This window comes from Vicugna pacos, chromosome 9 (assembly GCF_048564905.1).
Source record: "Vicugna pacos chromosome 9, VicPac4, whole genome shotgun sequence".
Classification (NCBI taxonomy): Eukaryota; Metazoa; Chordata; class Mammalia; order Artiodactyla; family Camelidae; genus Vicugna; species Vicugna pacos.
The window spans coordinates 59,167,247-59,190,790 of record NC_132995.1 but is presented as its reverse complement, the minus strand read 5'-3'; the positions used below and the strand labels follow the sequence as shown (position 1 = coordinate 59,190,790).

The following is a 23,544-nucleotide window of genomic DNA, read 5'->3' as shown; positions in this document are numbered from 1 at the left end:
CTAACTTGGTTTAGAACTGCTTAAATTTAAGTTAATGTGAGAAGAAAGATCATCTGTGACTTAACCTGCTAGTGTTCTAGCATCTATCAGGACAGATAAACATGCTGAGGTAACATATGGAAGTTACAGTTAAGAACTAGAAAATAGCACCATAGTCGACACAACAAACTGACTACTATTGTCAGCCATAAAGTTGAGGATATAACTTAAATGATACAGCTCTTACTTTTAAGAAAGTGTTCAAGACTAGTATGTAATTTTTAGTTATTCCATGCACAACGATAGGACGCACTATACAAAGACAAGGATATAAACAGAGTTCCAAAGAGTTGTACGCATACAAACTACAGAACCTTGTATAGAACTGTAATGGGAAAAAAAAAAAAGTCATGGCTAAAAGTAGGAATATCACTCAACAGATATATATACAATGTTAAAACAAATTCAAATTTACAATTATATATTTGAAAGCAAAATAGTTTTTATAATACAAAATGCATCTTGCTCAAAGGAAATGCACAAAAACAATTTTTCAAATTAAACGAAGAAACAGTATGGTCAGGAGAAAGAGGACAATGATTATATATATTTTTGTATCTGAGACGGCATGATTTACACCTGTTCAAGAAACAAAAGTATAACTACAAAGGAGATAAGTAATTTAGGGGCAAAAATACATGAGTAACTAACTTCTTACAGTGAATAAGGTAAGTTTTCACTGAAGAGGTGGCACTTACACATGGTCTTGAAGAATCAACATGCATTTACTAGGGTACAAGAAAGAGTTTACTTGGTTGGCCTGGGTTCCCTAAACCCTACAAATTCCTAAAGAAGGCCTGTCTTCAATATCGGCCCTTGACTGGCTCATGAGAGATGATCTCTGAACCCATGCAATATTATGCCTGATAAAAGTGTTCTTGTTTGCCTAAGGCCTTGGGTCATCTGTATTCAGTTTGACTTTTGGGGTGAGCTGGAGTCCAAGTAGGTGGTATCAGTTCTGTGGAGGCTGCACCCCTATGTGACTGATTCCCCAATAAAAACCCCAGACACAGAGGCTCAGGTACACGTCTCTGCTTGGCAATACTCCTGCATGTTGTCAGATACTGTAACTGGAAGACTGAAATATCTCCCTGTGCAACTCCACCGCAAGGAGATACCTGGGAGCTTGCATCTGCTTTCTCCTGGACTTTACACCATGCACTTTTTCTCTCTGCTAATTTTAATCTGCATCCTTTCACTGTAATAAAATGCAACTATGAGCATAACAGTTTTTCTTAACTCTGTGAGTCCTTCCAGCAAATCACTGAATCTGAGGGTGGTCACAGGGACCCCTCAACAAAACAAGGAAAGGAAGAAAGAGCATGCAAATGAAGAATAGCAGGTACAATGTTCAAAAATGGAAGAGAAGAAAAGTAGTCTACAGACAGAAAAATATCTATATGCATACATAATTATATATATGTAAAATGCTGAAAAAGTTAATTTGCAACATCTAAATGAAGGAATATCTCTGAAGAGACATTCTATTCTGAGCAAGAAACATTCAATATTATGAAAAATAACCATTATACCTGTGTAAATAAATGATTCGATTCAAGTCATACCAAGTGTTTTGTTTCTTTGAACTCAATAAGCTGATTCTCAGATTCTTAAAATTTCTACTTCAGTCTGGCAAGCTGACATCACTGTTCATAAAAACATAAATTCACCTTTTCCTCATTCCAAACTCCCCCTTAAAATAAAATTAAGGGATTTAAAAGATAAGTTACATACGGAATGGGGGAATACATTTGAGAAAGACTCTTATTTGCCATAAGGATTTTCAGAGAAGCTTGGAATAAAGAAATTTGAAGCATGAAAGAATTCCCAATGAGACACAAGGAAAATTCATGACTGCAGCTGTCAGCAAGTGTCATTCCTATGCTGACTACTTACTTCTGTCAGATTACCCAGAAGTCAAGGTGCCTTATCACCAAGACAAAAAGAGCTGAAGCTTCTTTAGAGAACCTTTTTTTTCTACCTGTGTCTATATTTATAAATAAATTTAAAAATTGTATAAACTTTTGTGTTGAAAATGAGAGTCATTCTCCACTTGAGTTTATGAGTAAGTATTCCCTTGTAATTGGTGTAGATCAGATGAGTGTGCTCCTGACTCAATCACTCAGTACTAGTTGTCATGGTGAGTTTTGATTATTATACAAAACTGAAACCCAAACTTCAAAGCCAAAGCTACTGACCAGTTTTATACATAATGTCCTTAGAACTGATTTCATTACCTCAAAGCTCAAGTTCTGAGAGTCTCATTCATACCTATTAATTTCTTTTAAATGCCAATTTACTAAAATGTGTAATTACTGACAGGGGGCTGGTGTTAAAGGCCCGAACAGACAAGCCTACGAACTAGTTTATCTCCACAGTGTTATTTTGTTAAGTGGAATTCAGTTTCAGTAAATTGGTGGACTTCCATTCCAGATGGATCACTAAACAGATGTGGAAAGACCACCTGACCCCCACTTGAAACACAGAAATGACTAACCTACAACAAGTTTATGTGTAGATCCAAAAATATACAACTGTGTCTACAACCAAGAAGACAATGTTCTGAAGTGCCGGAAACAAAAAGGGCACTCAAAGCCCAAGTGGCAAGGCACTGACGCCAAGTGGGCCACAGGGATTATCGGTCCAGCCACTGGAAACACGAAGTAACACAAAGGTTAAATGTGAAACTGAGCTCCCTCAATAAAGCCGTGGGGCAGGCTCTAAGTACTCTATAACCTAAAATCCTTGCCAGCCCTGGAGTCAACCATAAGAAGTCAGAACACCAAATCAGCTTCATACACAGATGTGTAATCAAAGTGTGTATGGTCTGCACAGTACACAGAAAAGCCTAGTCGAGAAACTAAGAAGCTTGTCTAGCAGAGCTTTCCAGGTTGCTGAACTTGTGGAGATTCGGGGAGAATGACATATATTCAATGAGCCTAGAAGTTCCACACCTCTTCCCACATACCTTGGCCCATGCATCTCCTTTTTCTGGCTGTTCCTGAGTCATATTCTTTGATAATAAACTGGTAACCTATCCAATGTCAGAGGACTTAAGGGAAGTTCAGGTAGTGATGCAACGTCCAGCCCAGCACCTTCATGTCCTGGCACAAGTTTTCCTGGGACTTCAGAAATGCTGAGTGGAAAACTGGGAGTGAATCTATTATGAACCAGAGGAACCCAAGGAATCCAGTCCATCATACTAGTCATCTTCCCCAAGGCTGAAGTCAATGTTTCTCTTCTATTCTCTAACCTAAGTTCAGTATCTTACTTAAAATCTCCTCTTCAATCAATCCAAACAAAATGCCCACAATGCAGAAGTTATTATTTTTTGCCAAATATCCACTTCTCTTCCTGGGATTCCTATTTAGGTGAATTCACATATTCATTTAACAACAATAGCAAAAAGAAGCTTGTCTGGACGCTTACAAACACGAAACCATCTCATTAGAACACCTCTGAACCCAAGGCACAAGAGGAACTTCCACTGAAGATAAGCTCATAAATAAAACTACAGTACCCATGAAGAAACCCAATACTATTAGAGCGAGTCAACAAACATAATAAACCGAGAAGTAAAAACCTGAACCACAGAAAACAAAACAGCCTCAAAAAGACTTCAAATATGTGTAAATTGTTCAGAGACATAAAGTGACAAACAGAATCTATGAAAATGGGCAGATCTGAAAAGAATCAAAGAAAATAAAATATTATTGAATGAACTCAAAACACAAGTTAAGTAAGAGATAACTGTAAAGAAAATGATTAATGTACAAGATAAATATGAAGAAATCACACAGAATTCAACACAGGGATAAACAGAGACAGAAATCACAAAAGCAGTAAGCTAAAGAACTGAATGAAAAACTCCAGCATGTGCCAAAAGTTCTAAAAGTCGATGAAGGAAATGAGGTAGAGATACTACAGAGATAATGGCTGGAAATTTCAGAACTGAAGAAATGAGACCTCAGATTACAATCCAAGTCTTGAGTAGGCGAAATAAAAAATAAATCTGCATCTAAACATAGCAAAGATGAAAAAAAAACACTCTTAACAACTACTAGTAACAGAAGAAAATCAGACTTAACAGATGACCTCATCAGTAAAAACAAACTGCCAAAAGAAACAGGATTATCTTCAAAGCTGTTAGAGAAAATAACAACCAGCCATCTGTATCCTGATAAAGATATTATTCAACAATAAGAGCTAATTAAATTTTCATACATATAACAATACTGCTATATGAACTGCTAATTCACTGCTATAAGAATAAAGCATTAAACTGAACCATATAAAACTGCCAATATTAGACCACTTATAACCTGCAAATATAGCAATTTTACAAAGTTCACCCTGATATTTACTTTAGGAACATCAAAAAAAATATTTAGAAGTGAGATATAAAAACTCATAAACAAAGGTATAAAACACATTGTGGGGAGGGTACAACTGAGCAGTACATGTCTAGCATGCACAAGGTCTTGGGTTCAATCCCCAGTATCTCCATTAAATAAATAAACAGATCTAATTACCACCCCTCCAAAAACATATTGATATCTACATATCCATGGGCTAAAAGTAAATATTATATAAATATTAGAGGTTAGAAAATAAAAAATTAAAATATCAAAATATGGTAATCTGTTCTAATTAAACTACAGCTGTAAAAAAATCATCCTATGTTGGTGTCATATGTATGTACACACAGCCAAATTTAAAAAAATTAAAGAATGACATCTTAATGAAATTGAAAAAAAATCATTCTAATTACAGTATGAAGGTAAAACAGACATTAAAATTATATCAATTAAAATAAGGTAAAGCCTTGCATTAACAAAATAAGCAAGGTCCTTAAAACTCAATCACACAAAATAGAGAGCCAAGTTTCAGAAATTCCAAGAATCTCTATTAGTTGGCACCTTTTTCTCAGTACGATTCACAAAAATTGGCTCATGAGACTACTAGGGACACAGGGCTCTCTCCTAGCCTAATCACGCTCTACCTTGTACTTCTGCCCTCATCCCACCAAGAATTTTAACCTGCCCATTTGAAAATGAGAACTGTGCTGGGGACAGGAGATAATCATGATCAAATTATATCTATATTTGCATTAGTAGAAGGTTTCACTGTAGTATTTATTGAGAAATTTATATTAGTTCATTTAGTCCTCAGATAAACTCTGTAAAGTAGGTTCAATTACTATCTCTACTTCAAAGGTGAGGAAATTAAGGTTCAGAGACATTAGACAATGTTCTCAAGTCATATGACAATGTAAATGGAGGGGAGGGAAGACCAAGATCTGAAACCACAATGTCTGAACCTATAGCTCATGCTCTTAAAGCCTATGCTAAACTAGCTTTCTAAATAAAAGGCTTGTCTATTAGTAACAAAATGAGAGACTAAACCAAGGCGGTCACAATAGAAATGCAGAGGATAAATTATTATTAAGGCAGAATTGACTGACTTAATGAATAAATGTGTGATGATGGAGACGTAACAGTTACAGCAAGGGAAGAAATTAGACATTCTAGAATTGCAAGTTCCTGGTATAGATAATTCATGGATAATTACATAATTACTCAAAGTGAGGGGAAAGTAATTTTAGTCAGAAAGTAATGAGTAAGTATTGGACAGACTGTTTAGCAGAGTTCTAGAGCTAGAGTGAACTACCAGCATGTAAGTAGTAGTGCAAATGTGAAGCACAGTTATGATTAGTGAGGGAGAACAGGATGAAGGACAGTATCCCTTGGTATACTAATATTTGTAAGTCAAGCAAAAGAAAAGGAGTCTTGAGATTTAGGAGACAGATTTCAAACATTTTCAACTGCAAATCACAGTAAGTACATTTTACAGCAAAAGCCAGTGCACAAACACATACATGTCAGAAATAAATGAGAACCAAAAAGTGGTCAACTACTTTTTCCATGAACAATTCATGATCTTGTCACCACTGTACCAATACTTTTAGAATTACGTACTATCCTTAAATGTCGACTGACTCTTGGTGTGACCTAACAATCTTTTTATTCAGCTCTAGCTTCTCTTTCCCATACCTTGGAGCAGTTAGTCCAAATCTTCAATCATCAACTCCCCTCCTTTCCCTTAGAAAATAATGGTGAATGAAAAAATATAAACAGGTTTCAGATGGAGAAAGGGGTGGAAGGGAATTTACACCTATGGCCTCCAATTACTTCAGTGGGAGGCCAGATCAAGTGATGAGAGTGAGAGTCTTGTGACCTGAGTGTTGAAAGTTTGAATTGAGTAATTCAGGGAACAAGAGACTGGAGAGAATAATGAGATTATCAGGTAGTACCAAGAGCCTCAAATTTGAAAGGTACAACCATTCCCAACGCTAATTCCTCCCTCCACTTTGCACCTATCTCTTGTTCATCTCTGATTCTTCCCCGTGTGCACACGGTAATAGGCACTGAGGAAGCAGTACACATTTTCTCAAAGGGAGGAAGGCAAAAAATAACTAGATTCTGAAGCAACAAGTCACTGATCTTTTCTACAGAAATTTTATAACAATGAAGGTAGCAGCAGAAAGATCTTAGTATGAGTATGGGGGAGTTGGAAATGTGGAATGTTAAGTATGTTACCCATTCCTACAAAAAGTTGACAATCAAGAGGGAGAAAGAGACAATGTACCGCGAGGAGAGGCAGAACAAAAAATACTGCATTGCAGGAAAAAAAAGGAGATATAATATAGAAAATAACTAAAATAATTGATTTATAATCAAATTAGCTTATCTCTACAAAATAATACCATAAATATTCACAAGTCAGTTTTACCACTGTGGTCATCATTTTGTAATGTATAAAAAATACCAAATCACTATGTTGTACACCTGAAAATAATACTGCAAGTCAACTATACTTAAATTTTAAAAATCGAATATTTTATGTGTACATAATATTTATAACATATATGCAGCCTGAACATAATAAAACAAAAACTCAAAAAGCCAAAAACAAAAATTTTTTTTACCACTAAATATAAAATTGGCTTAAGCTGAAGTCATAGTTATATATGGCCACTTATGTGCACAAATGATCATATAAGACCTGACACTGACTATGAAACATAACAAAATACATTTAGGAAATACATTAATAATCATGGATGTTATCATAAAGCCTCTTGGTATTTAAACTTCCTAATTCTTAAAGATGTATCAATCTTTAAATTAAAATTTAGAAACCTCACATACTCAGAAAATTATACGTTCATTACCAAATATAGCAATCTAATTCCAATACTCAGCATTATCTGAAATAGGGTTCCTGTAGTTTTTTCAATATTGACAGAAACTTGTGTAAAAATAACATACTTTTAAAATCGGTAATGTGGACAAGTTATCATCTGTTATTTTTTAAATGCAGTTTAAAAAACAACAAACAGTTTAACCAATAATTTATTAAGAATGATTTTTATTTTTTATAAGAAAAGAAGGAAAAGGCTACAGGGATAGTATTTGGACTACACAGCATAAATTATTACTATTTGATCCTTTACAAAAAAAGTACTGAACATCTAATTTGAATGAATGATTTTTCACTAACTCAGAAACAATGCCATACAACCAAAAACTTCAAGATAGTTCTTGAATTCAAGTACTCAACTCCAAAACTATAGGAATTCTGAGTCTTCTTAGTGGGCACATCTCACAGAAGAGAGGACTTCAATTTGTGTATACACACATGTGCTTATGTGAGTAAACTTCCATGCACTGAGGTTTTCTTTACTCCCTTTTTGTGGGGGATGGAGGTATGGAACAGAAAAGGCCCAGTGGAACCTGGGGTCTTGACCATGAAGAGCCAGAATTCCATGGCTGCCTGGTCCACTGCATCTCTTTATTCACTGCCTCCTTTAGAAGACCATCTGAATTCTGCACGGACAGGCTCAATTGTTCAGTTCCTGGATTGTGTGAGGACTGCTCCAACCCAAGCTGTACAAACTGAGCAGGGTAATAGTAAGGCTCTGCTACTCTTGCGATAAGGTATTTAATTTGAAAATACATTCAATACTGGGCAGCTGAAACAGTTAATCACATATTCCACGGTCTATTCATTCACCACTGACCAATAAACACCACCTCCCATAAATTTGACCCTATAAAGAGAGCCATACTAATGAACAGGCAAAGAACAAGTATATTCCATTTGAGGAGGTTCAGTAACTTGCGGGAGACCAAGGTGAACAATCAGAACCAGCTGACTGGCTCCTACTGAGGCAAAACTAATGGAAGAAATAAGAGAACTTGAGTAGGGGGGAAAAAAGGTACTAAGAAATCTCAGAGAAATGCAGTTAAGAGTATACATCACAAGTATAAAGACAAGAGCTCTGCTGGAATTAAGTAAACATGATTTCACACTTTTTTAAATTTTAAAAAGACGATTAAAAAAAGGTAATTCCTAAAAAGCAAACTGATCAAATTAAAAAACATAGCTAACAAAAGAAAGGTTTAAAGAGAAAAGAATAAACAAATATATACTAGCAAATGAGGGTGGGTGGAAGGAGATAGAACAAACAAAACAGGGAAAACAATAACAGCATTAAATAAATGTAATTTGACTTCAAAAAGCATTAAATAGGACAAGGAGGAATTTTATTGAACAATAAAGGAATAAAAAAGGATACAATTCATAAACTATCATAAACTTTAATGCAACAAACATGATGGCAGCCACAAACAAAATGTAAAAATATACAAAAATGTACAAACATTAACAGTTAAAGATAAATTTAGCAGCTCTTGAACTTATATTTCCTTATCTAAATTCTGAAATCCAGAAAATTTTGATAAAAAGTTTAGCTTCAAAACACATTTAGCGTGGGTGGGAAGGGACAGACTGGGAGTCTGAGATTGCTAAATACTGACAGGTATATATAGAACAGATAGACAAGTTTATACTGTATAGCACAGGGAAATATACACAAGATCTTGTGGTGGTAGCTCATGGGGAAAATGAATATGAAAATGAATACATGTATATTCATGTATGACTGAAAAATTGTGCTGTACACCAGAAATTGACACAACACTGTAAACTGACTATAACTCAAAACACAAACACACACATACACACACACTCTTAACGAAAAAGACCCGATCTGAACTGGCATGAAACTGTATCTGTAGTTACCCTACTTAATGCAAATATCACTGCAGAAATACTACAGTAATTGATTGCAAGGATCCTGCCACAGCCCAGCTGAGAAGTTAAGTACTGTCTTGCCTCTCTAAAATGTGAAAATTTGTGCATCCCAAAATGCATTTGACATCAATGTGAATCCTGAATAGAGTTGTTTAACTTAAAAATAATAAAATATTTTTGTTTTCCTATGTCTATAAAACTTTAATCATATAACTTGGTCATGACAGAAGAAAGTAGAAGGTTTTACTGACCACACATATGGACATAATCCAATCCAATAACCCTAAAAATACACATTGTAATTGACTGTACTTCAATTAAAATAAAAAATAAATAAATAATGTAGACTCTGGAACCAGACTAATTAGGTTTAAATTCTAGGCCCATCCCCTTCTGTGTTGTGTGACTTTGGGTTAGTTCCTTAACCTTGGAGTCTTGTAAAACAGAGATGATAATAGTACAAAAAAAAAGTACCTATCGCAAGAGGTGCTGGAAGATTGTATGTGCTAATAAACATAAAATCCAACACACAGTTAAGTACTCAGAAAATGGCAGCTATTATAATTAGCTACTATTTGTCTCAAAGATTTTAGAACATCACTGTGTAACAGAATTTTCTGTAATAATGGAAATGTGCTATATCTGCACTGTCCAGTGCAGCAGCCAATACAACAGGTGGTCACTGAGCACTTTGAAAGAAGCTTGGTGCAACTAACAAAATGAAATTTTAAATTTAATTTTAGTTAACTAAAATTTAAACAGTCACAAATGACTAGTGGCAATGGTACAGGGCAAATCAGATCTAGAAAATATAAAATATGAGATGTTACTTTTTTAAATACTAAAAATTTTTTAATTTTTTGACAAAATGAAATTACAAAAGGAAAAATCAACAGCTAGCCAACTTCCACTAATGGAAGAATAAAAAGCAAATCCTCCCCTCAAAATACAGGTATAAAACATGGAAAAAATTGTCACACATAAGCACAAAACCCCCACCTACTTCAAATCACTGGGAAACAACCATTAGACAAAATGAGAAGTGCTTGTTCTACAAAAAGTGCTAGAGTTTCTGGTAAAACCAGTGGAAGGCACTGGCCTTCCTGCCTGAGGATGATCTTATTCTATGATCCCCACTCCAACTCCAAGTCTGGTCAGCAAGATCAGTAGTTTAACTAGAGTGACATTGGTCATAAAAACAGCAGCTTTGTTCTCATACCATATACAAAAATAAATTCAAAATGAATTTTAGACCTAAATGTAAGCCCAGAAACCATAAAACTCCTAGAAGAAAACATAGGTAGAACACTATTTGACATAAATGGTAGCAATATTTTTTTGGATCGGTCTCCTAAGGCAAAGGAAACAAAAGCAAAAATAAACAAATGGGGCCTAATTAAACGTAAAGGTTTTGTACAGCAAAAGAGACCATTAACAAAATGAAAAGACAACTTACTGAACGGAAGAAAATATTTGCAAATGGTATGACTGAGAAAGGGTTAATATTCAAAATATATAAACAGCTCATATAACTCAGTATCAAAAAAAAAACCCAATTAAAAAATGGGCAGAAGACCTGAACAGACATTTTTCCAAAGAAGATACAGATGACCAACAAGTACATAAAAAGATACTCAACATCGCTAATCATAAGAGAAAGGCTTATCAAAACCACAATGAGGTATCACCTCAAACCTGTCAGAATGACTATTATCAAAAAGACCACACATAACAAATGTTGGCGAGGATGTGGAGAAAAGAGAACCCTTGTACACTGTTGGTGGGAATGTAAATTGATGCAGACACTTTGGAGAACAGTATGGAGGTTCCTCAAAAAACTGAAAATATAACTACCATACATGATCTAGCAATTCTACTCCTGGGTATATAGCTGGAAAAAATGAAAGAACTAATTTGAAAAGACACATGCATCCCAATGTTTGTAGCAGCATTATTTACAATTGCCAAGATATGGAAGCAACGTTAAGTGTCCATCAACAGATCAATGGGTAAAGAAGTGTTTGTGTGTGTGTGTGTGTGTGTGTGTGTGTGTGTGTGTGTGTGTGTGTGTGTGTGTGTGTGTGTGTGTACACACCATGGAATACAACTCATTAAAAAATGAAATTTTGCCAAGAACATGTGTGGACCTGGAATGTATTATGCTTAGTGAAATAAGTTAGACAGAGATAGACAAATACTGTATGTTGCCACTTACATGCAGAATCTAAAAAATAAAAGAAATGAATGAATATAACAAAACAAACAGACTCACAGATATAGAAAACAGAATAGTGCTTAACACTAGGGAGAGGGAAGGGGCAGGGACAAGACAAAGGTAGAGGATTAGGAGGCACAAACTACTATGTATAAAATAAATAAGCTACTAGGATATATTATACAGCACAGAGAATACAGCCAATATTTCATAATAACTTTAAATGAAGTATAATCTATAAAAATACTGAATCACTATGTTGTACACCTGAAACCAACGTAACTCTGTAAATCAACCATAATTTTTAAAAATAAAATTAAAAAATTAAAAAAACAGCAGCTTTGCTGCTATATGAGGCTGGGGCAGGAGGGCAAGTGTGAAAACAGAAGACTTGCCAGCTAAAAATAGGTATCCAAATTAGGAAAGAACAGTTTTGCTATACTGAGGTTAGGATCACAGCTAAAGCAAGCAGTGGCCCAAACACAAATTAATTTAAGACTTAAAATGAGAGAGTCACAGAACGACTGAAATAAATTCTCACACATACCTGGCTAACTAAAAGGGAGACCCAAGAAAAGCCCAGTAAAAACAAAAGGTGAAGTGAGACTAAAAAACTGGCTGCAATTTTTAATGTGTTTCCCAAACCACAGGGATGAATCACTAGTGGTGTGAGGCTGATAGGCTCAAGGTATTTGATCACAACTTCCACCCAAAGCACTGGCTGATCACCAAGCTTTGTAGATACAGGAGCAAACCGCAGGAAGCCAGGCTAAACAATAAAAATAAAAATACTGAAAAGAGGTATCAGTGGCTATACTGTACAGTTTCCATTACTTTCAAGTAAGTTATTGAAAAATGCTAACAACCCACAGAAAAATAAAGAGAATTCAGAGTTGCTAAAATATATATTATAATCTAATTGAGGAACATTTAAAGAAACAGAAAAGTGTGACAATCTCAGTGGGGAGGAAAGTCAGTCACCTAATCAACTGAGTCCAGACATAGAAGTTAGCAGACGAAGATTTCAGAGCAGCTATTATAAACATTTCCAAGAATAAAGTAAAATATGACAGCCGTGCCTCAACATACAGGAAGTCTCAAGAGAGAATTAAATATTATAATGACAATCCATAGATAAAAAGCAAAATATCCAAAATAAAAATTCATTATATATCTTGGCTCAATAGCAGACTTGAGTGAAACTGTAGATAGATAAAAGGGGAAAAGATCAAAAGGAAACAGGTTCTCAGAGACTAGGAAGACAACATCAAGAATCCCAACATAAATGTAATGAGAAGTTCCAGAAGATCAGAGTAAAGAATAGGAAAAATGCTTGAGGAAATAATGACCAAAAATGTCCCAAACTCAAAATACATTAATCTGCAGGTCCAAAAAGTTGGAAGAACTCTAAATATAATAAAATGAAGAGAATCAAACCTTGATTTACCATACTCCAACTGTTGAAGGGCAAAGATTTTCAAAGAAAATTTTCAAAGCAGGAAAAGAAAATTCATCCCACATAGGTGAACAACAGTAATATTAACATCTGACTTTTCATCAGAAATAATGGAGGTCAGAAAGCAATGAAATGGCATACTTAAAGTAACTAAAAGACTATAAAACAAAGAATTATATATAAAGCGAAAATATTCTTCAATATGAAAGCAAACTAAAGAAATTCCCAGGTAAAATTAAAACTTAGGAGAATGTCACTGGCATATGTATATCACAAAAAAATAATAAAGTCCATTCAGGCTGATAAGAACTGAAATCAAGACTGTAACTTGGATCGACATATGGAAATGAGAAGCACTAGAAATGGTAAACATGGAAAACATAAAAGACTATTTTTCCATCTTGATTTCTTTTTTAAAAAACCCACAAGCTTGTTTAAACCAATAATCATAATAATGTACTGATGGTTTTTAAACATATAAATTGAATAATATGACAACAGTTACAAAAGAGAGGAATGGATCTATAGTAGAACAAAATTGCTACATTTTAACAAAATTAATACAGTTGTACCTTGAAGGGGCTTGTACTAAATTAGACATATAACTGCTAGAGCAACAACTAAAACAAAAACAAAGTAAAAACTCAATGAGAAAATTTTAAAGAACATTAAAAATACTGGTGGACACAAAAGGTTTAGTAAAGGAAAGGAACCAAGAAATGACATGACAAAGATAGAAAATAAACACCCTAAATCCAACCATATCATTACTTAAATATGAATGCACTTAGCATACCAATGAAAAGGCAGAGATTAAGCACAAAATCCAACTACGTGGTATCTAAAATAAACAATGTTTGACTCAAAGACACAACGGACTGAAAGTAAAAGAAGGGTAAAAGATACACCATGAAAATAGTAACCAGAAGAGAGATGGAGTGGTTAACATTAGGAAGAAGAGTCTCAGCTAAAAGTATTACTAGACACAAAGATACACATTTTATATGCCAAAGGGCCAATACATCAGAAATATATAAAAATTATAAATGCATATGCACCTAAAAAATACCCAAAGCAAAACTAATTGCATGAAAGGAGAAACAGACAACTCAACAATTTCAGCTGGAGATTTCAATACTCATTTTTTCAGGAATTGGTAACAACAATTATGTTAATAAGCCTTGAACATAGTAACCAACTTGATGTAACTGATATGCATAGAACACTCTATGCAAAGATAGTACAATACAAATTCTACCACAGCACAAATGAAACATTCTCAAGGACAGATCATGTATTAGTCCAAAGATGGGCACTAATACTAAGGCCCATGGGCCAAATCAAGCCTGGTCTGTTTCTGTATGACTCACAACCTAAGAAATGGTTTACATTTTTCAAAGAGTTCTGAAAGGTTTTTTCCTCCTGACACCAAATATCTGTTGTCTTTTCTAACACCACTTCTCCAACTCTCTGACATCAACTGAGTGTCTAACAATTCAATTCAGTTCTGATCCTACCTACCCAGAGTTCGCATTATACTCTATCGCAGCCTCTCCACTCTCCCCAGAGGTCCAGGAACTTTCAAGCCCCACCCTCTTATCACATGCTTGGTTTCTCCTAACAGCACACATCCTGAAGCTATCTAGTAGACCCACTAAGTCACTTATTTAGCATAACCTCGGGTATGGTTAAAAGGAACTTTCATGAATAATGAAAGATCCACCTACCACCCCTATCATTCGGTCTTATAAGTTCTGTTTCAGGAAACAGGGACAAAGACCAAACACATAATTCAAATTGTATGGGGGGAAGAGGAAGTGGGCCACAACAGAGATCTTGTGTGGTGTATAAAGCCTAAAATACATATTACCCGGCCCTTTAAAGAAATAATTTGCCAAGCCTTTGCTAGTTAATAAGAGAAATCTCACTAAGCTGAAAAAGTCTGAAATCATACATAGTATGTTCTCCTACCACAATTCAATTTAATTAGAAAGTAACAACAGAAAGAAATACTGAAAGCCCAGATTTTTGAAAGTTTAAAAACTAAATTCTAAATAACCCATGGGTAAAAGAAGAAATCACAAGGACAATTAGGAAATATCTTGAACTGAAAAATGAAAACTAATACATATAAATTCACAGAATGCAGCCGAAGTAATACTTAAGAGTCCAACAGAAATTCTGCCATAAAATGTTCTGTATCTGCAACATCCAATGGGGTAACCACTAGACACATGAGGTAAGTAAACACATACTAGAGTGACTGAGGAACTCAATCTTCAATTTTATTTAGTATTTACTAATAGCCATATATCAGAATTAGCTAACACATTGGACAGCACAGGCTTACAGAAATTTATAGTTTAAAAACATGCTAAAAAGGAAAAAAAATTCTTTTTTTTTAAATTGAGGCATAGTTTACAATGTGTCAATTTCTGATGTATAGCACAATTCTTCAGTCATACATGGACATACATACATTCATTTTCATATTCTTTTTCACTGTAAGCTACTACAAGATATTGAATATACTTCCCTGTGCTGAAAAAAATTTCTAATCAATAATCTGAACATGTCCCTCAAGAAGATCAAATCAAACCCAAACTAAACAGAATGAAATAAAGATGAGTAGGTATCAGTGGAAGGAGAGGGGATGAAACTCAAAGATGGTTCTTTGAAAAGACCAACAAAACTGATGAACAATTAGCTTAGATGGGGGACAAGGTGCAGGTAAGGAAGGGAAGGGGGAAAAAGAAGAAGGGTACATGGGGGATAGAGACACACACTGAGATAGACTGACATAGAGGTTAAAAAAAAAAAAGAACAAAGATTACCAAACTTAAGAGTGAAATAGAGGACTTCAGAACAAGCTCTACAGAAATCAAAAGAATTAAGGGAATATTATGAAAGTTTTTATATCAACAAGTTAGACAATTTAAATGAGCCAAATTCCTAGACAAATACAAACTACCAAAACTGGCTTAAGGAAACAGAGAAACTGAATATACTTATATCAAGTAAAGAAACTGGATTAAGTAATTAAAGCTTGCAAAATATAAAGTCCAGGCCCAGTTGGTTGTTTCAATGGTAAATTCTCAAGGAAGAAATAATATGAACTTTATACAAACTCTTTAAACTTCTAAAGATGTGTCTTTAAAAAATACAAAAGGAAAGAAAAATTCACAAGTCATTTTAAGAGGCCAATATTACCCACAGACAAAATATCACCAGAAAATTACAGAGTGGGAACAAAGATGTAATCTATCAGAAGAGGAGACAAGGATCATTCCCAATTTTCTTGCTTAGGGAAGTGGAGTGATTACTCAATAAGAAAGGGCTTACAAGAGGAGATCTGGAAAATTCTGAGACAAGTTCATTTTAGACATTTGAGATGCATCTGGGTCATTCAAGAAGAGACATTAAAGAGGCAGCTGTGTTAAACAAAACTGTACTTAAGTGAGATTGCATAAGGATAATATGTTTTATTCTGAAGTAATGGCCTACCTGACAAGATTGCATGTACTCTTAATAGCTTTCTAGTTGATATGTTGTTTTAAAATTTCTGGTAAAAAACAATACAATCAGCATTTCATACTTTACAGATTTGTGGGTTTAAATGAGTGATCATTATATAACCATTTATATTGTTCAAAATTTCAACCTTCTCCATGTTTTTATACTTTCAAAATAATTACAAAAGTTGAAATGATGAAAAAGCATCTTAGCTAAATAATCTTGATCAAGACTCTCTGACTTGCAAATTTTCTCATTTGAAAAAAAATTATATTGATCATTCCTTCAATTGTTTAAATTAAGTGCTTATTTAAGTCTCTCAAACTCCAACATGATATCCTGAGAACCAAAATCATCTAACACTGCCCTATACAAAATGGGAATTTAAGAATTCAATGAGTCATGATTCTATAATTTCACACCTATAAACTGTAAAATGTCAGAAATCCACAATATATCCACTTCAATAAATGGTGTTGGGAAAACTGGATAGCCACATGCACCCTAAAAAGAATGAAAAGAATGAAAGAAGAAAAGAAGAAAACTGGGACCCTATCTTACACCATACACAAAAATCAACTCAAAGTGGATTAAAGATTCAAATTTAAGACTAGAAACTATAAAACTCCTAGAAGAAAACACGGCTGGTAAGCTACTTGACATCAGTCTTGGCACAAGTTTTTTTTAATTTGATTCCAAGAGCAAAAGCAACTAAACAAAAATGAAAAAGTGGGACTACATCAAACTAAAAATCTTCTGCATAGTAAAGGAAAATATCAACAAAATGAAAAGGTAACCTACAAAATAGGAGAAAGTATTTGCAAATTATATCTGATAAGAGGTTAATGTCCAAAATACATTAAAAAAAAAAACTCACAAGACTCAATAGCAAAACACAAAGAATCCAATTTAAAAATGAGCAAAGTAACTGAATAGATATTTTTCAAGAAAGACATACAAATGGCCAACAGGTACCTAGCAAAGATACTCAACATCACTAACCATCAAGCAAATGGAAGTCAAAACCACAATGAGATATCACCTCAAATCTGTAAGAATGGCTTTCATCAAAAAAACAAGAGAGAACAAGAGTTGGTGAGGTTGTGAAGAAAAGGGAAACCTTGTACACTGATGGTTGGAATGTAAATGATAAAGCCATTGTGGAAAACAATATGCAGGTTTTTCAAGAAATTAAAAACAGAACTACAATACAATCCAGCAATTCCACTTCTGGGTATATATCCAAAAACAATGAAAAGAGGGTATCAAAGAGATGCCTGTACTCCCATGTTCATGACAGCATTACAATAGTCAAGAAACAGACACCACCTAAGTGTCCACCTAAGAAGATGTGGTGCGTATGTGTATACATATATACATACACATTCACACACACACAAAGTGGAATAGTATTCAGCCATGAGAAAAAAAGGAAGGGAAATTCTGTCATTTGTGAGAACACAGGTGGACCTAAGTAAAATAAGCCAAAGACAAATATCACATAGTATCACTTATATGTGGAAGCTTAAAAAAAATGTTTATTTTAAGGTCAAACTCATAGAAACAGTACAAAAGTGGTTGGGGAGACTAGGGTGAGGAATAGAGGGATAGAGAGAGTTTAGTGAAAGGATACAAATTTTCTGCTATGAGATGAATAAGGACTGAGGATCTAATGTATAAGATGGTGACTAATGTTGATAACACTGTATTATATAACCGAAATTTACTCAGGGAGTAGAACTTAAATGTTCTTACCTATATAAATATAAGGTGATAGATGTGTTAACTGAATAGATGGTGAGGAACCATTTCACGATGTGTATGCATATCACATTACAATGTACATTCTAAATATCTCACAATTCTGTCAACTATTCCCCAATAAAGATGGAAAAAAAATCCTCAGTATTTCTACTGTCATCATCTTTGGGGGGGGTAAATTAGATTAATTTATTTTTTAATGGAGGTACCAGGAATTGAACCCAGGATTTCATGCATGCTAAGCACATGCTCTACCGCTGAGCTATATACTTCCCCCTCCATGGTCATGATCTTAAATAAAGGACATTTTAATTGAAGCCAACAATTTTTTCTTACCTAACCTACTGAGAAAAATCTCCATGTCAGAGGGTAGTAACAGGGAGCTGAACTTCTATCCCTACCTGGCAATAACAAGAAAGAATAAGGTAAGGCAAGTCATCACTCTATTTCCTCTCTCTGGTATGCTAAGGTCCCAGGAGTAACTAAAATTCTACTTCTTACCTTGCAGCAAAAAGGTAATGTGAGTTAGCCCTATGCTTCCTCCTTCTCTAGCATCACTCAGGCTCAGCAGAATTGAGTATACATGGCAATAAAGTTGTATGAGTTGGTATCCCACTTTTGTTAGGAAGAAGCAAGTGGGAACTGAAATTCCATGTCATCCATTTGCAACAAGGCAGTGAGAGTCAGCACTCCACTTCTGCTGGCATAGTGACAATGGGGCCCCGCAAAAAGCGAACATACACACCCACATGGCCATCATGTCTTCCACAGGAAGACTGCTTGCTAAAAAGATTAAATATGAACTCAAGTATCAGAATATGATATCCAAAATATCACAACACACTAAAAAATAAGTCAAACTAAAAAAAAGACAACTAATATATGGTCAAGAGAATCAGATGTTAGAACTATCTGACAAAGAATTTAAAGGAATCAACATATAAGTGATTCAACAAGCAATTACAAATTCTCTTGAAATAAATTTTAAAATAGACCAAAGAGAAATTACAACCAATACCAAAGAAATACAAAATTTCATATGAGAATACCATGAACAACTATATGGAAACAAAATGGATAACCTAGAAGAAATGGACAAGTTTCTGGAAACATACAGTCCACCAAGATTGAATCAATAAGAAACTGACCACTTGAGCAAACCGATCACTAGCAATGAAATCGAATTAGCAATTTAAAAACCTCCCTACCAACAAAAGTCCAGGACCAGATGGCTTCACTGGGGAATTCTACCAAACACACAAAGAAGAACTCACACCAGTCTTTCTCAAACTCTTCCAGAAGACTGAAAAGGAGGAAGTACTCCCAAACTCATTCTGTGAAGCCACCATCACCCTGACACCAAAACCAGATAAAGACACTACCAAAAAGGAAAATTACAGATCAATATCACTGATGAACACAGATGCAAAAATCCTCAAAAAATATCAGCAAACAGAATCCAACAGCACATAAAAAAGATCACACACCATGATCAAGCTGGATTCATCCCAGGAACACAAGAATGGTTCAACATACGCCAATCAATGTGATACACCACATCAACAAGAGAAAGGACAAAAACCACATGATCATCTCAATAGACGCAGAGAAAGCATTTGATAAAATTCAACACCCATTTATGATAAAAACCTTTACCAAAGTGGGTATACAGAGAACATATTTCAACATAATAAAAACTATTTATGACAAACCTACAGCCAGCATAGTACTCAATGGTGAAAAACTGAAAATCTTCCCACTAAAATCTGGGACAAGAGAAGGTTGTCCATTCTCACTACTTCTATTCAATATAGTCTTGGAAGTCCTAGCCACAGCAATCAGGCAAGAAAAAGAAATAAAAGGGATCCAAATTGGAAAAGAAGAGGTAAAACTGTTACTATATGCAGACAACATGATACTATATACAGAAAATCCTAAAAGCTCCACACAAAAACTACTAGAACTAATAAAAGAATTCAGCAAGGTAGCAGGATACAAGATTAACATACAAAAGTCAGTTGCATTTCTTTATACTAACAAAGAATCAACAAGAAAAGAAAGTAAAGAAACAACCCCTTTTAAAATAGCACCCAAAGTAATAAAATACCTAGGAATAAATTTAACCAAAGAGATGAAGACTTATACATGGAGAACTACAAAACACTGTTTAAGGAAATTAAAGACTTAAAAAAATGGATAGATATCCCATGCTCCTGGATTGGAAGAATCAATATTGTTAAAATGGCCATACTGCCCAAGGCAATCTACAGATTTAATGAAATCCCTATCAAATTACCCAGGACATATTTCACAGAACTAGAACAAATCATATTAAAATTTATATGGAACCACAAAAGACCCAGAACTGTCGAAGCATTACTGAAAAAGAAGAATGAGGCTGGAGGAATAACCCTCCCAGACTTCAGACAATACTACAGAGCTACAGTAATCAAAACAGCATGGTACTGGTAGTAGAACAGACATACAGATTAATGGAACAGAACAGAGAGCCCAGAAATGAACCCACAAATTTTTGTCAATTAATCTTCAACAAAGGAGGCAAGAACATACAATGGAATAAAGACAGTCTTTTAATCAAATGGTGTTGGGAAACCTGGACAGCAGCATGTAAATGAATGAAGTTAGAATACTTCCTTACACCATACACAAAAATATACTCAAAATGGATTAAAGACTAAAACATAAGATAAGACAAGACACAGTAAGTCTCCTAGAAAACGTAGGCAAAACATTATCTCACACAGATCTCAGCAATGTTCTCCTAGAGCAGTCTACCCAAGTAATAGAAATAAAAGCAAAAATAAACAAATGGGACCTAATTAAATTTACAAGCTTTTGCCCAGTGAAGGAAATATAAGCAAAACAAAACAACCACCTAACTGAATGGGAGAAAATATTTGCAAAAGATAAAACTGACAAGGGCTTGATTTCCAGAATATGTAAACAGCTCATATGATTTAAGACAAAAACAAACAACCGAATCCAAAAATGGGCAGAAGACCTAGACAAGCAATTCTCCGATGAAGACATATGAATGACAAATAGGCACATGAAATAATGCTCAATATCACTAATTATCAGAGAAATGCAAATCAAAACTACAATGAGGTTATCACCTCACACCAGTCAAAACAGCCATGATTCAAAAGTCCACAAATGATAAATGCTGGAGAAGGTGTGGAGAAAAGGGATCCTCCTACACTGTTGGTGGGAATGGAGTTTGGTGCAGCCATTGTGGAAAAACAGTACGGAGATTCCTCAAAAGACTAAAAATAGACTTACCATATGACCCAGCAATCTCACTCCTGGGCATATATCCAGAGGAAACCCTAATTCAAAAAGACACCTGCACCCCAATGTTAATAGCAGCACTATTTACAATAGCCAAGACATGGAAACAACCTAAATGTCCATCGACAGATGACTGGATAAATAAGCAGTTGTATATTTATACAATGGAATACCACTCAGCCATAAAAATGATAAAGTAATGCCATTTGCAGGAACATGGATGGCCTTAGAGAATGTCATTCTAAGTGAAGTAAGCCAGAAAGAGAAAGGAAAAATACCATATGATATCACTCATATGTGGAATCTAAAAAAATAAAAAAGACAAATGAACTTATATATAAAACAGAAGCAGACTCACAGACATAAAATACAGATCTGTGGTCGCCAGGGAGGAGGGGGGGTGGGAAGGGATAAACTGGGAGTTTGAGATCTGCAGATACTGACTGGTATATATAAAATAGATAAACAAGTTTATACTGTATAGCACAGGGAAATATATTTAATATCTTGTAGTAGCTTACAGTGAAAAAGAATATGAAAATGAATATATATATATATTCATGCATGACTGAAGAATTGTGCTGTATACCAGAAACTGACACAACACTGAACTGATTATACCTCAATTAAAAAAAAAAATCAAAGAAACAGAAGTTACAGAAAATCCAAATGGAAATGATGGACCTAAAAAAATATAACAATCAAACTAAAAATCTTGATAAATGGCCTCAAAAGTAAAGTGAAAATGACAGAGAAGAGAATCATTAACTTCAGAACAAATCAACAGAACTTATCCAAAATTTTTTTCAGTGGGAAAAAAAAATTACCAGTCTCAAGGACCTGTGAGACAGTAAGAAAACAGCTAAAATTCATATCACTGGCAACCCAGGAGAGAAATGAGTGGAACTTAAAAAGTATTTCAACAAATAATGGCTAAAAAATATCCCAAATTTGCCAAGACACAGACCTGCAGAGATCCTTAAAAATTCAAAATAAGATAAATCCAAAGAAATCCACACCAAGAATCATTAAGTTCTGAAAGCTTGCAGGCAAAGAAAACAGCCAATAACTGCATTACAAGGGAATATCAATTCAAATGACAGTGGATTTCTCAAGCAAACCAAAAGCTAAAAGAAAAGAACTCAAACACAAATCTTATATGCAACAAGAAATATCCTTCAGGAATGGAGAACTAAAAAGATATTGTCATGAAGCAAACTACAAAAATTTGTCACTGGCAAACCTACCCTTAGTGTATGATTAAAAGAAGTCTGCTAAACAGAAAAGGCTTATTAAAAGAAGGAACATCAATTTTCAGAAAAGAACACTGGAAAGGCTAAAAATGAGGGTAAACATACTTCTTCTCACGGGTCCCTTTCTCCACACAGCCCCAATACATAAGGCACAACTCTATCCCAGGCACAGTAGGATAAAAATACTGGGGCAATTTGCTCACTTGCTTGTAGCGCAGAGGTTCCATGCCAAAGAAGAGGCAAGCCAATAAGACCAGAGGCAACTGTACTCCATCTAGCACCCTGCTCATACAGCAGAGAAGTCACTCCAAGAAGTGAGCCACTAGACCCACCTACAACTCCAGAGCAGTGGCTCAGAGAATTTACCCAGGGAGGCAGACTATATAAGAAGAGAAAGGTCTGAAGTCCTCCCCAAAAGAACAGACTTAACTTGGAACAGAGTATGCAAAAGTTGAAACCTAAGAGCACTTGGAAACAAATTTTTGATGGAAAACAATTAAGAGAAAGCTGATACTTTCAAGAGAACAATAAGCTAAACCACAGGCCAGCTAGTTTATCAGAGACCCAGAGAACCTAAAATGGAGCTCGCCTGGAGTCATAAAAAACCCCAAAGACAAAACTCAAAAACTACCTTGAAAAGGGATCTGAATTTCATTGCAAGAGACCATCATAAAAGTTGTCTCAGGGCATTGTCAAAAACAGCAGAGCAACCTGACCACAATTAGTGGAGTCTAACAGCTTAGTGTAATACCAACAGAGGTAGAGAGCTTAAAATATCAAGAAAATAAGAGCCGTCCTAAAATCATGACATCCCAGGGTGACTACATATGCCCAAG

General features: G+C 34.8%; 1 protein-coding gene across 2 annotated transcripts in view; it reads right to left on the bottom strand.

Annotated features, from left to right (window-relative positions):
- The window catches only part of TRIM33 (tripartite motif containing 33), a 110,782-nt gene that overhangs the window by 64,959 nt on the left and 22,279 nt on the right, over positions 1–23,544 (bottom strand). The window lies entirely within an intron of this gene.